Raw genomic sequence first — 15749 nt, 5'->3', positions numbered from 1 at the left:
CAGCCAAAAATAAATAAATAAATCTTTAAAAATAAAAAATTTAAAAAATTTTTAAAATAAAACTAAATTGAGGAGAAATTATAACATTTAGACAGTTAACTAATTTACTAGTCTCTAGGACAACAGAGTGGTAAGGTGGGCGACCACCATGTTTCTACATCATCTGCCACTTGGGGGAGCTCTTGCTTCTTAACTGCCTTATAGAGACTGTACGAAACGGATTCATTTACTCTCAAGCCCATACGTAAAATGCAAAGAGCAGTGAACAAGTGACTTGTTTCTAATACTCAGCTCTTCCTTGATGAATGACAGAAAGGCTTTAATACACAGTCATTTATTCATTTGTTGGATTTATTTAACCTTGATTTTTCCATTTGTCATGACACAGATTGGTTTAATCCTTCCCCAAAAGGACTGCCATACTCTTTACACATTATCATACTCTCTAACATTCTACTGGCTTCTAAAATCTCTCCTTTCCCTTCATCACTATTCTTTCCAATAATTAAGAGAGAGAAATCTGAAAATAATTGACTCCTTAAGATCCCACTGGCTCCCCATAGCTGCCATCACTCAGTCCAAACCTGCATCGTGCCATCAAAGCATCCATGGATTGGGCCCTAGAAGGGACGTTTGTTTACTGCTTCCTCAGCCTCCCCACCTCCCCACCGGCTGCAGCACCTGAACTTTCTTTGAAAAATTATTCCCTGCTATGGCTTGAGTAGTCTTAACCTCACTTCCAAGTCTAGAGTGAATCTGTATTGCCATAGGCCACTCTAAATGACCCTTCTCCTGGCCACAGTGGTCGGTTCAGGGTGGACACATAATCCAACCTGAGTCAATGATCAATGAAATTTCTGCAGACTTCTGAGAAACAGACTCTCTCCAATCCCTCTGGACAGAAGCAGGACATATGCAGCCAAAGAAGTTGCTGGTACTATCTTGGAACCAGAGGGGAGAGACTACTAGAAATTGGAGTAAGCACCAAAGAAAAAAAGAAATGGAGAAAGAAACTGAATCCTGGTCAGATCACTGGAGCCCTGGATCAAGTCTCACCCTTTCCCTATTGGCCAGTAAAGTTCATTGATTATTTAAGGCAGCTTGAGTTGAGTTTTCTGCCTTTTCAAATAATAATAGTCATAACTCATATAGGTCCCATGCAAACTTTTCCTAGACTTTGCGTTAGTCTTCACAGACTCCTTTCTTTTGATCTCACCAGACTAAAGGAGAATATTCAGGCAGAAGGCACAGTGTGGGTGAAGGCCCAGGAATGCTCATCAGGTTCTGGGGTTGTTGACTTGGTCATTAATAACCGGACCTGGGAATGGGGAGAAGGCAGAGGCAAGGGTGACCCCAAGGGGATGGACTTGAGTCACTTCAGGAATGATTGCTGTTGCCATTAAGTTTGCGGGAAGGAGACAAGGTTCAGTTTGGAACAATTCAAATTTGAGGTGAATTTTCCTACCCGGCTGCAAAAGCTGTTGACTTGTCTGCCACTGCCAGGAAACTAGCAGGTCCTTAAGGGCATGGACTGTGTGTTCTTCATCTTCAATCCATCCCCCAGAAGACCCCAAGGATGGTGTTCAATTAATGAAGAAACAAATAACTCTAAGCTACATTACCCAAAAATAATTAGAGAATAATTAAGTCCTGGTCTCTTCTGTGAGTCTGGTGATTAAGTTTGGGAAAGTTCTGAAAAGTTCTGCAATGCCTGATGGTGGGAAGGAGTCTGCCAGTGGGAGAGGTGGCACTGAAGCTGTACCTTGAAGATACAGGTGGAGGAAGGGGAGTAGGGCATTCTAGGCTGGCAGAAGGACTTGGGCAAAGATGCTCCTACCTCCCCATCTGACTGGGCAGTGCCACTACACTCTGCAGAATTATATCACTGTTCCAAACAACTGGAGAGAGAGCCAGAGGGAAGCAACCAATAAGGGATCCCACGTGATCTGACAACCGGTGACCCATCACAGTGGCCAGAGAAGTCAAGGGCACCAGGAAGGAACTGTGTTTGGAGAAATAGGTCGCAGCAAATTAAACAGACAAACAAAAAAAGGTTCTTAACGGCAACGTTCTACCTCATTCAGCTGAGTCAGGAGACCATTTGGTGTGCCTCTATTGAAATCCAAGGAATAGGAAATGAGGCAGCTGGTGCTGATGTTTTGTGCTTCTTTTTTCTGATTACATACAAGATGGAGAGAAAGGAGAGGGGACTCTAAGCCACTGTGATAAACAAATCCAGAAGCTAATTGCATTGTTGTGTTCTCTTCGCCTCTAAAGGAATTTTCCAGAGGATGAGTTACAGAGAAATTTCTATTTTAAAAAAGGAAGAGTCTAACTCCCATAATTGTTTCCAATTTAAGAAAAAACATCTTCAAAAGGACATCATTACTTCTAAGCTAGTTGTTCCATACGCATTTTAAAAAGAAAATATGGCACAACCTAAAGCAGCTTTCTGTCAGCTATTGGGGATTTGCATGAGAATGATCAAAGGGGCCCTTTTCTTCCTCTCTGAGATACATAAACTATTATCGGTCTCCTCTTAAAAGGCTCTCTGGGTGTATGCAGTCATTCTTCTATCATAACTGTTTACACTTACAGGCAATATAACTCTCATGGCTGGTTTTATGAATTTCTTATCTATCTGCAAGGAAGTACTTTGAAACATTAGAAAATCCATTCAAATCTTATTTTCTGGCAGCAGGTGACTTGGAAATGATTTTGTGCTCCTTCTTGTTTTCTAATTCTTTGAAGAGTGATGATGCCGACTGGCTTTACTACTTCTACAGGGAAACGAATCTGGGATGGAGAGACTTGTGAAAACAGTGGCCCTCACCCATCATCATTATGCAATTTATACCTTCCGAGTTTTTTGTGACCAGATTAGATTTATCTCAAAGGAACAATGAAATGATTGTGGCCTTGCATTCTGGAAATTTGCTCATGTTTTTGCATTTTAATATGAACACTACACAGTAGAACAGAGGTGGTGTGGATTAGCAGAAGAGGCATGGAATTGGGTACCATGAAATCCCAACTTGGCTTGACTAAATAATTTAACCTTTTAAGGCCTCTGTTTACCTTATCCCTAAAATGTGATAGTTACATCCACTCCAAAAAAAGTACTGAGGATTAAATGAGATAACATATATCAAATATCTCTTGTACATGATACACAGTATTGGTTCAGGGAATAGGTTCAACTGGGGGGGAGGAGCACACTGCCAGTAACAGCATTATTATTGAACTTTAAATATTCATCCAATGGAGGAAAACATTTAAGTAGGAGAGTCCATCTCAAATTATCCATGATGATTGCAAAGGATTACATAAATAAGTAATACGAAATTGACATTTTTCAATGCAGGGTATTTTTATTGTTTTATTAAAGCTAATATATGCTCATTTTCAAATGTTTAAATGATGCAATTGTATAAAGCGGGAAGTGAAAATCCCTCATAATTTTATACCTTCCTGCTCTGAGATATGGTGATTAGCCTTTCAAATTTGTTTCTGTACACATATAAAAATAGTGCTAGAACAAAATAATGGATTCTTCACTCAACAGTAAGACTGGACCTGGATGGGCTGGAGGACCATTTTATCTCTAGGATCTTATCTCTGGGATGGAGCCCATGGGGAACTTCAGACTTTTGACCCAGTTTGCAGGCCAATAGCAAATTAGGCTTTCGAATTACTCTAACCGAGTGGTCGTGCGTTGTCCATTATCAAATAATGTCTCAAAACATCAATATTTCCTGCTGGACTTCCCTAGAAAAGTAATGACTTTTACTGAAGGATAATTTCAAAAAGGTAAAAATTTGACTCATGTAAACATACGATAAGCACATGTCAACTATTTAATTCCATATATATTTAATAAATTAAGAAATCACTTATATGGTACACCTGGTTCAAAGTAGAATTCAAGGAACAGAGATTTAAATAGTCATTCAATGGGATGCTGAAACAAATTTGCTAATAGATGCAAAACTGGTTAATGCCCTTCAGGGCCATAAACTGAAACCTTTGTAGTTTAGATTTCTGATTGGACAGAAATCTAAAATTTAACGTCTAAAATCAGAGTTTCAATGCTCCCGTCAAATAATAAGGAACAAAGTTAAACACAGACGCATTCACTTAGATAATTAAATAATCCTTGGATGAGACCTTTCACCGATGACCTAGTATGACTTTGAAAGGACATGCTGTCATCTCTTGCTTTATTTCAAAATTGTGGATGTTAATTTTTTTTTTCTTTTTCAAATTCTTTTCCTGATTAGATCGTTACATAATACTGAGCAGAGCTGCCTGTGCTATACAGTAGGTCCTTGTTGGTTATCCATTTTAAATACAGCAGTGTGTACATGTCAAGAATATTAATTATAAGAATAAATATTAGTATTATTCTTAATAGTTATTTAAGCTTTCTCTTGTTTGTTAAAGTCATATGTCCCTATTATCATTTGACTCAAAATCTTTTCACCTGTCTTTGATTTCCTTTTCATGTCTTTTATTTTATATATATATATATATATATATACACACACACATATTATTCGTAATATATATTTCATTGTATCTATAACTTTTATAAAGAAACAAGATCTTAAGTTACCTTCACTTGCTCTTTTTAATCTTATAGATACATAAGACGACAACAGTGAGACTGGTTCCTTGTCACCAGCCAGGTCAATTCTATCTCCCATTGTAGAGCTGATTCCATCAAAACATAGTGATTAACTATTAAGATTCCTGTTGTATTGTTACTTTTTGCACATTTCTCTAAGTTTCAAGCTTAGAATAAATCCCTCTCATGCTCTATCCCACCCTCAAGACCATATAAGGTGTCTCTTATGTGTCCTAATGCACTTGTCACACTATTATGACACACTTCTTAGCTACCTACCACCACCAACATACCCTCCTATTAACTTGGAATCCTAAGGGCAAAGACTGTCTTTGTCCCATTTCCTCAGGTCCTGACTTATACTAGGCACTCAGTAAATAATACTTGAATCAAGGAATGAGGTATGGATACTATTCTTATGGTCAATGAAGCAAATGTGAAAATAAATATTAAAAATTAATTCAAAACTTCTTTCCTCTTCTCCCTGCCCTGCCGCCATAGTTTTGTTTTAGTCATTCTACCAAACTTTGTCACTCAACTTAAACATCGTAAAACTCTCCGTCTTTTTATGTTCTAATTAGTATTTTCGCCTTTACTTAGACCATTTACTCTTTTTTTTTTTAACATCTTTATTGGAGTATAATTGCTTTACAATGGTGTGTTAGTTTCTGCTTTATAACAAAGTGAATCAGTTATACATATACACGTTCCCATATCTCTTCCCTCTTGCGTCTCCCTCCCTCCCACACTCCCTATCCCACCCCTCTAGGTGATCACGAAGCACCGAGCTGATCTCCCTGTGCTATGCGGCTGCTTCCCAGTAGCTATCTATTTTATGTTTGGTAGTGTATATATGTCCATGCCACTCTCTCAGACCATTTACTCTTTAGGTGACATAGCAAGATGGTCAAATTCTGAGTTTCTCAACTCAAAATTGAGCTTAGCTGTTCATAACCAGCTTTACTGAATGTTAACAGGGATTTAATTTTGTTCTATAGTCAACAGCTATGAAAGGGATTTTTCCCCTCTCAGAGCTAAAACCATTTAGTACAGCGTTTTAATTTTTTAGAAAAGAACTGAATCAAAAAGAGTTTCTTTTCATAAAGCAATTTGCGGTGAAACTAATTCTTGATACCCAAACTAGTGGATAAAATACTAGATGCCACAGTGACAAGCAGGTGTGTGTTGCCCAGCCAGTGTGTCCCTGTGTAGCCCTGTCCATCTTTGCTCCAAGATACATGGTAAATGGAATAGATATACGTAATGATAGATCATAGTTAGATAATACTTGCTATGCCTATGAGCTGTTCAAGGACCAAGGATCATTAGGTGAGTCAGGAGTAATACTTAAACCACTCGGCAATCTCATATTGCTGTAATGAGAACTGAAAGATACTAGACAGTTGAAATAGCAAGAAGCCAGCCTAACCCTATTATTAATATCACGGGCAGGCAACATAGTGAGTACTCAGTAAATACCTATTAATGCTACTGCTCTCTCCTCTCCTATGAAAGGCCCAGTCCCAATCCCCATCTGCCAGGTCTTATATACACACTGACCAAGCAAGAAGGAGCATTTTTTTCTAGGTCAGATGGGGAGATCAGAAATGAAGTCTCTTCTTTTCTGTAGTAATTGTCCAGTGCTGCAGTAGGAAATAATAACCAGAACTTATGGGAGAAGAGAGCCTTGATTTTTAACATTTGCCAGTTTCCATGGTATAAATACTTTCATCATTCCATCGCCAATTTCAAGCTATTAACATGATTTCACTGAATCATATACTATGATATTACATGAATTATATATATTAGATATTCTAGCTCCCCCCTTTAGCATCTTACAAGTAAAAATAAAAATCATGAGTATTTAGAAGACACAGGCAATACTATCAACTAACATGACCTACTGGACAATCACAGATGATTCTGCCAAACAACAGCAGAATACTATTTTTTTTCAAATGCAAATGGAACATTCTCTAATACAGATGATAAGCTGTCACATCAAATAAATCTTAATTATTTTAAAAGATTCAAATCAGACAGACTGTGTTCTCTGATCACAGAGGACTGCATTTATAACAGAAGTTATTTGGAAATCACCAGATATTTGAAAGGACACTTTCAAACAACCCATGGGTCAAAAATTAAAAATCGCAGAGGGAATATATTTTGAACTGAATAAAAATTAAACCAAAACATTTCAAATTTTGTGGGACAGCTAGAAGAGTGCTTAGAGTGTAACTTATATCTTTAAATGCTTATACTAGAAAAAGAAGAAAGGTCTTATAACAACAACCTAAGCTTTCACCTTAAGATGTTGGAAAAGAAGGACATATTTTATTAAAACTCAAGAGAAGAAAGGAAACACATATGAAAGAAAATAAATAGAAAAATAGAGAATATAAATTAAACCAAAGGTTGTTTTTGTAAAAAGACAATCAAACTGACAACCCAGTAAGTATATTAATCAAGGGAGAATGAGAAAATGTGTTGATTACCATTATCCGGAATGATAAAGGAACACCACTATAGACCTTACCTTGGTAAAAGTAGAACAAGGAAATATTATAAAGAACTGGATGCTATAAATTTGGAAGCTTAGGTGAATTGGACAAACTCCTTGAAAGATAAAATATCCAAAATACACTCAAGAATAAATAGTAAACTTCAATAGCACTGTATCAATTAAATTGACTTTGTATACTAAATTTTTCTTACAATCCAAATAAACTTTGTTTCACTGGTTAATTCTAACAAACACTAAAGAAAAAATAATGCACTCATTCACAAACTCTTTAGGAAAATAGAAGCAAAATAAATCTTTTTGAAAATTATTTTATCAGTGAAAAATTATCCTGATACTAAAATCAAAGAAAATACAAAAAAAAAAACCAAAACAAACCCTCTAACGTCAATATTCCTCATGAACATTCCTCATAACACACAAATTGTACAAGAAAATATTTGCAAACCAAATCCAGCAATATGTGACTAACTGGCATTTAGGCACCAAAAGCAAAGTTGGTTTATCTTTAGGAAAAGTAAATAATATAATTTACTACCTTAACCAAATAAATGATTAAAGAAAACCTATTTAATTATATAAGTAGATGCCAAAAAAAAATCTGACAAAATTCAACAATCATTCTGGTAATATCTCTCAGTAACATACCAATAGAAGAGAACATCATTAACCGATTTAAGAATGTATAATAATACCCTACAACTAACATCATACTTAATTGTGAAAAACTGAATGATTTCCTCTTAAGATCAGCAATAGGGTAAAGATTTCTGGTTTTAGCCCTTCCATTCTTCATTGTAACAAAAGTTCTAGTCAGTATACAAGGCAACTCAAAAGACTAAAAGTCATAGTTAATGGAAATGAATAAGAAAAACTGTCTTTATTCACAGATGACACAATCTTACATGAAAATTTCTTACAAAATCTTTTTTTAAAAAAGCTACTATAACTGATAAGTGAATTTAGCTAGGTTGTGGGGACCAGAACAACGTACAAAATTTACCTGTACTTCTATATGACAGGAACAATTACAAATGGAAATTAAAAAGTGATACCTGCTACCGTAGCATAAAAATAAGAAATAGGTAAGAACAAATTTAACAAAATATGAACTAGATTCATAACACTGTAAGTACAAAACACTGCAGAGAGAAATTTTAAATGGTATAATAAATGTAGAGATATAAAATGCTCATGGATCGGAAAACTCAACATTAGTGTCAGTTTTTCTTAAAATCATCTCTTGATTCAAATCAATCCCAATCGAAAGTCCAACAGGTATTTCTGTAGATACTGACAAGCAGTATCTAAAATGTATATGCAATAGGCTTCATATGCAATGGAAATAGCCAAGATAGCTTTGAAAAAGAACACACTTGAAAGAATTACACTACCAAATTTCAAGTGTTTCATAAAGCTACAGTAACAAGACAGTATTAGCATGAGAATAGATATATAGACAATGGAAGAAAATATCCAGGAAAACAACCCACACACAGAGGGTGAGTGGATTTTCAAGGAACAGGCCAGGGTAGAACTATGGAGAAAATGGGTCTTCTCAAGAAATTATGCCAGGGACTTCCCTGGTGGTGCAGTGGTTAAGAATCTGCCTGCCAATGAAGGGGACACAGGTTCGAGCCCTGGTCCAGGAAGATCCCACATGCCACAGAGCAATTAAGTCCGTGGGCCACAACTACTGAGCCTGTGCTCTAGAGCCCGTGTGCCACAACTACTGAGCCCGTGTGCCACAACGACTGAAGCCCGCGCGCCTAGAGGCCGTGCTCAAGAGAAGCCACCATAATGATAAGCCTGCGCACCACAACGAAGAGTAGCCCTCGCTCGCTGCAACCGCACACAGCAACGAAGACCCAACGCAGCTAAAATAAATAAATAAATAAATACATTTATTAAAAAAAAAAGAAAGAAATTATGCCAGAACAATTGGTGTTATATGAAAATAATTAACTAAAATTCTGTCCTCAGACCACACATGAAAATTAACTTGAAATGGATCATAGACCTAAGTGTAAGAGTTTATGCCTACAACTTCTAGAGGAAAACACAACATTTTTGCAACCTTGGCACAGGCAAAGAATTTCTATACTGGACCAAAAAAGGGATGAAGTATCTCAAAAATAACTTTTATTTAATTAAAAGAAAATACTTCAGTTATTCAAAAGACACTGTGCAGAAAAACAAAAACAAACAAGACTAAAAGAAAATAGTGAATATGCAATAAAGTTGAAAAATAAAACAATTAACTGATTATCTTTTTCTTGAAATACAGCTATGTGGCTCCATTTGCCTGAAGATGGTATTCCAATAAAGAGTCTCACAAAGTTTAAAAGGGATGGAGTGTATCTGGTGGAGCTCTGACTTTCTATGTCCCTGGATAGGAAGAATATGTGTGTGTGTGTGTGTTTGTGTGCACACACACACCCACCCCTTTGGTAGTCAAAATAATGCCCCTCCAAAGATAACCACATCCTCATCCTTGGAACCTATAAATGTAATGTTAAATGACAAGGGGGGATTAATGTTGCAGATGGAGTCAAGTGTGCTAATCAACTGAGTTAAAAATTAAGAGGTGGAACTTCTCTGGCAGTCCAATGGTTAAGACACCACACTTCCACTGCAGGAGGCACAGGTTCAATCCCTGGTCAGGGAACTAAGATCCCACATGCCACGTGGCACAGCCAAAAAATAAAATAAAATAAATAAGATAAAAATAAAGAGGTTATCCTGGCTCATCAGAGTAGAACTGATGTAATCACAAAGATCCTTTAAATGTGGAAGAAGAAGGCAGAAGAGTCAGTGTCATGTATTGTGATGTGAGAAAGACTTGACTAGCTATTGCTGGCTTTGAAGACGGAAAGGCACAATGAGCCAAAGAATGTGGGCAGCCTCTAGCAGATGGAAAAAGAAAAAAAAGAGAAAAAAAATCTCTCTAGAAGAGTATTAATGCATTTAGAACATTTACAATTATGTTTTAAGGTCTCCATAATCTGGTACTGATGAAGGAATGGACACATAGATAAACTGAATAGAACAGAAAATCATGAGAGTCTCAAATGCCTATGGAAATTTGGTATATGATAAAGGTGACATCTCAATTAAGTATGAGGAAATTTATCTTTGTAATAAATGTACTGGGTTAACTGGATATCTATCCAATAAGGACAAAGATAAAATTGTGTTCATGTATCATACTAAGAGAAATTCCAAATGGTTAGAGATCTTAATATAAAAAGTGAAATTATGCAAAAGATAGAAGAAATCATGGATAAAATCCTCTAATCTCTCTTAGTAGGGGAAATTGTTGCTAACAATGACTCAAACTTCCAGAAGCAGTGAGTCAAAACATTGTTAAACTGATTATATTAAATAAATTATTTAAACTCCAGATGAGTAAAATATTATATGAAAAAAATATTTGCAATCATACTGTGAAGGGTTAACATGTTTAATATACAGTTTCTAAAACCAGAGGAAAAGTCAAGCAACCCTACAGAAAAAAATAAGACAAGATACGGACAAGTCACAGAAAAAAATTCAAATGGCTCTTAATCTCAATCCTATTTCTAGAAATCACTTCTAAAGATACATTTTCAAATATAAAACATATTACCATGCTTATTCACTGAAGTACTATTTGTAAGAAAAAACAACAGAAGACTACTGAAAGGACCAATCATTAGGAACTGGTTGGATAATGCAGAACACATCAACATGGAGTATTATACAACTGTATAACGAATGAGAAATGTATACTACTATGGGGTCGTCTTAGGATATGCCATTAAACAAAAATGGCAAGATGACAAAAACTACGTATATATATATATATATATATATAGTGCTACAATTTTACCTAAGAGAGGGTATGAATGTGCTTATGTCTGTGCTTATAAATGTTTCAATTAAAAGAGCAATGGGAGGATAAAACATAATACAGTGATTGAAAGCCTGTGGGGGTGGGGCAGAGAATAGAAATGTGGGTAAAAACAGAAGTTGGGTGACTCAGTAAATCTTGTTTGGTAGATCTGGTGTTGGAGGTGATTTTGTCTTTCCAAAATCCTAACACAAATTTAAATTGTAAAAAGGCCCTAAGTATATATTTTTTTAAAAATAAAACCAAAGAGGCTTTTAGTTTTTTAGGGCTGCCATATCAAAGTACCACAGACTGGGTGGCTTGAACAAGAGCAATTTAGTTCCTCACAGTTCTGGAGGCTAGAGGTCCAAGATCAAAGTGTCAGCAGGATTATTTTCTTCTCACAGTATCTCCTGAGCTTATGGATGGTCATCTTCTTGTATCTTCACATTGTCTATGCGTGTTTGTGTCCAAATCTCCTCTTCTTACAAGGATACCATATCAGATTAGGGCCCACCCAAATGACCTCATTTCACCTTAATTCTCTCTTTAAAGACCCAATCTCTAAATACAGTCACATTCTAAGGGACTGGGTGTTAGCACTTCAACATGTGAATTTTAAGGGGACACAGCTCAGCCCATAATACTGCCCAGAATGGGTGAAGTTGGTGGCTCTTTGAAGAGCCATATAGAGAAGGATTCCAAATGACAAGGGCACCCAATAATCAGACCGTACCAGCCTGGCTGATATGGCTGAAGGATGAAAATGAAATGCAAATGAGAGAAAAATGATTCCACAGGACTAGTACACCCAGTAATCATATTGTACCTCTCTGATGGATACACCCCAGGGTGAAAGGAAAGGCAGGCGACTATTTATGCTTCATGGTGCCAGCCGTTCTACAGAAGCTGTGGCACACCTCAGCGGAGACTGACACAGGTAAGGCATTCTAGATGTGGGGCATGGACTTTGTGCATCTCGTCCACAAGATCATGGGAGCTGGACCAATCTTCCTCATGTCCTAGACATTAAGGGAGGTAGACAGTCTTCCAAAGCCAGCCTGGTTTCTGTCTCAAGGTGGATGGGGGAGCTGGGCTAAAAAAAATTCATGCTTTAACTCATGCCCTATGTCCCCCAGGGCCCACCATGGATCCTTCATTCCTGCTGGCCTTTCCTTTGCTCCTAGCTCTGTCAACACCTTGCAATGCTTGTACTTGTAAAATTCAGCATCCTCAGACATTTTACTGCATGTCAGACGTCAGTGAGTCTAGGGAGACACCAGAGAAGCAACCACCAAGGAGGAGGTCTCACCATAGGGTATAGAAATGCAGAGGTGGGAGAGCCCTGGTGATGTGAAAAATGTCTCCAGGAAACTTAGGATGGGGGAATCTTAAGTCAATGACCCATTTCTTTCTCCTCCCAGTTGTAATAGCTGATATACTAGAACAAGGAAATGACACCGTATTAAAACGAAGTTACAGAATCAACATCACTGAGGTAAACTCAACACTTCCTTCTTACCCTCTTCCCTCAAAATCACAAGCTGTCCAATCTGCTCTTGCCGAGGGAATTGGATGTTTTCTAGAGACCAGCAACTTCTATGAAAAACTGAGGTCCTACTCTTTCTATCCCTCCCATCACAGGTACTCAAGTTTCCCAGGAAGGTCCCCAAAATCAATTATGTTTACACACCCAAGGATTGGGATAGCTGTGGTTATGAGGTGAGGACTTCTCAACCATCACAATTACCTATTGCAGGTGAGCACCCTGTCCACACACAGCCCCGCCGCCTTGCTGCCCACTCTACTTCTGCAACTGCAGCACCCCCGAGCACCAAGGGCCCCTTCTCCGTGACCTGACAGATTCTTCCCAGGGAAGAATGCTGGACCATCATTCATGGCTGACTCCATACCAGCCTCAGGGTTTCCAGACCCTCTGGGGCCAACTACCTAGGGGCCAGAGTGTGTCCTTCCCTGGGGTCACCCACACAAGCTGTGTTGACTCTCAGGGCATGCTCTCTGATTACCACAGGGTATCTGAGGAGGGGACACTGTACTTCACAAAATGCCACCCGGTATACTTCTGGTACCGGCTCACCAGGGAGCAGAGATTAGGTTTCAAGGCACTGTACAAAAAAGGATGCAAATGTCACGTGAGTGGCCTCCTAAGCCTTTTTTCTCTGCAGCCCAGGCACTGGTGGTTGTCCCATGTCCTTGTGCCCAGAGCTCTCTCCCTTCTATCTCCCTCTATGGATGACCCCTGCTCTCTCACCTTCTTCCTATTCCCTGGCTGCCTCCTGCCCCAGTTTCCCTCCTGTTCCCCGCCCATCTCACTCTTCCCTTTAGCCTCTACCTGTATTCAGACCCTTGTCTTTTTAGGGTGGGGTTGTGAACAGGAGTGGGTAGGGGGTGGCAACAAGCCCTGGATCTCCCTCCACCTCTAGGTTCAGCCATGCCTCCTCTGCTGGCGCCCTTGCCCTCAACCTGATGTCAAAGAGTGTGTGTGGCAGCAGAGAGCCTGTGACTACCACATATGGGAAGGAAACCAGTCCTTGTACTCCATGTGTGCCCTCACATGCTATGGTCACTGTGAATGGACCAGAATCCAGACCCATAATGATCAACCCGAAACCACTATTCCAGAAACAATTCCTGAGATGCCACCTTTTACAGTATAGGGTTTTGATATTCTGTTTTTTGACTTGGCTATTCTTAACAGAATTGAGTTAGTTTTGTATACATTCATTGAGATGAACACTTAAGTTTTGTTTACTTTCTGCAAGTAGTGTATGCATCAATAAAATTTATAAAAATAAATCCCAAGGGCTTCCCTGGTGGTGCAGTGGTTAAGAATCTGCCTGCCAATGCAAGGAACACGGGTTCGAGCCCTGGCCCAGGAAGATCCCACATGCCGTGGAGCAACTAAGCCTGTGGCCACAACTACAGAGCCTGAGCCCTAGAGCCTGCAAGCCACACTACTGAGCCCACGTGCCACAACTACTGAAGCCTGCATGCCTAGAGCTCGTGCTCCGCAACAAGAGAAGCCACAACAATGAGAAGCCCGCACACCACAACGAAGAGCAGCCCCCGCTCACCACAACTAGAGAAAGCCAGCGCACAGCAACAAAGACCCAACACAGCCAAAAATAAATAAATAAATAAATTTATAAAAAAAAAATAATAATAAAATAAATCCTAAGCTGACAAACCCAACGCTGGTAACAAATTCCTTTTATCTTCTCAATTCTTCAATCATCTCTTATCTCTTATTCATCCAGCAACAGCATGCCTGACCCTAATCCCTCTCATTCCAGAGTTCCTGACATTTCCTCAACCTACCAAAAGCAAGAGCCCTGGGCTCACACAAAGGGATGAATCCAGAGAGACTGGAGTCAGTCTCCACTTGACATGCCCTGACCCTTTCCCACATGATACGCAGAAGCAAGAATTACCAGGCCAGGGAGAAAAAATATTCCTTATTCCCACTGAATCAAGACTCCTTTGCAAATATAAAAATCATTCTTTGTCAGAGTAAAGTCCTGAGAATAAAATATGAAACTCAGACTTTTACAAGAACAAAAAGAGGAATATTTTTAGGACTTCAAACTCAAAAGGCATACAATATGAAGAAAAATATTAATAAATTTGAGTACTTTAAAAATAAAACATCTTTCCAAAAGTAAAATAAAGCACCATGAACACTATAAAAATATAAGATGCAGACATAGATTGGAATTATAGCAGACTTACAGCATTATGGTAAAAATGAGGTCTCAACAATGAATGTTTTAAGGAATTAATTGAAGTTTTCCTTTGAACACAAATTTTTGCCTTGAAAATTTTCCACAGTCCTTCTGAAAACAGTGTCTTCTCTCTTTATTCATATTATTCAATTAATTTTTTTCAATTTTGGAATAATTTTGGATTTACAAAAAAACAGTACCAAAATGATTACAGAGAATTCATATGTACCCTTTACCTAGTCTGCCCTAATGATAACATCTTATGTAATGATGATACATTTGTCAAAACTAAGTAATTAACATGAATACAATACTATGAACTGAATGACACTCTGTTCAGACTTCCACACCTTTTCTTTTCACCTGTGCCAGAACCCAATCCTGGATACTGCAGAAATTAGTCATCCTGCCTCCTCGGTCTTCTCTGGTCTGTGATAGCTTTTTAGTTTAACTTTGTTTTTGATGACCTTGCAATTTTTCTGGTCAGGTGTTTCACAGGCTGTTCCTCAATTTGGGTTTGGCTGATGGGTTTTCATGATTAAACTGGGGCTATCAATTTTGGGGAAGAGGACCACAAAGAGGAATTTTTTTTTTCATTGCACCATATCACAAGTACATAGCATTGACACTACATCACTCATGACATTAACAATGACTACTTGGTTAAGGTGGTGTCTGCCAGGGTTCTCCACTATAAAGCCATGATTTTTCCTTTTCTACGCTCTATTGACCATGCCCGTTGTTATTTTTTTTTCTATAACTGAACAATGGAATTTAGAAACCCATACCTGGGCGCTGGGTTGTTCATTGTCACTGGGGTCACTGCTTCCAGGCCCTCTCAGTAAACAGAGCTAGAAAATAAATGTATGCATACTAATTCATGTATATACACATAGACATAACTATTTCTGTATCTCCCTCAATGTATATTAAAATAAACATGAGTTCATACTATCTCCAACTATAGAGTAATACAGGGTT

At 38.2% G+C, this 15749-nt stretch overlaps 1 long non-coding RNA gene and 1 pseudogene across 3 annotated transcripts in view; one reads left to right on the top strand and one right to left on the bottom strand.

The window, feature by feature from the left end:
- LOC309616169 overlaps window positions 1–15749 on the bottom strand; it is a 76930-nt gene that overhangs the window by 18608 nt on the left and 42573 nt on the right. For both annotated transcript variants that reach the window (XR_014237326.1, XR_014237327.1), the window contains exon 3: window positions 15557–15619. This is a non-coding gene — a long non-coding RNA (uncharacterized lncRNA). The remainder of the gene's footprint in view (window positions 1–15556; window positions 15620–15749) is intronic.
- On the top strand, window positions 8970–15617 carry LOC309617671 (annotated as a pseudogene). The gene is made up of 3 exons: window positions 8970–12343; window positions 12670–12784; window positions 13058–15617. The product of its transcript is annotated as an uncharacterized misc_RNA (transcript).

The sequence above is a fragment of the Balaenoptera borealis genome (genome assembly GCF_965194805.1).
Source record: "Balaenoptera borealis genome assembly, chromosome: 19".
In the NCBI taxonomy this organism is placed as follows: Eukaryota; Metazoa; Chordata; class Mammalia; order Artiodactyla; family Balaenopteridae; genus Balaenoptera; species Balaenoptera borealis.
This window is presented reverse-complemented; position numbering and strand designations above follow the sequence as displayed.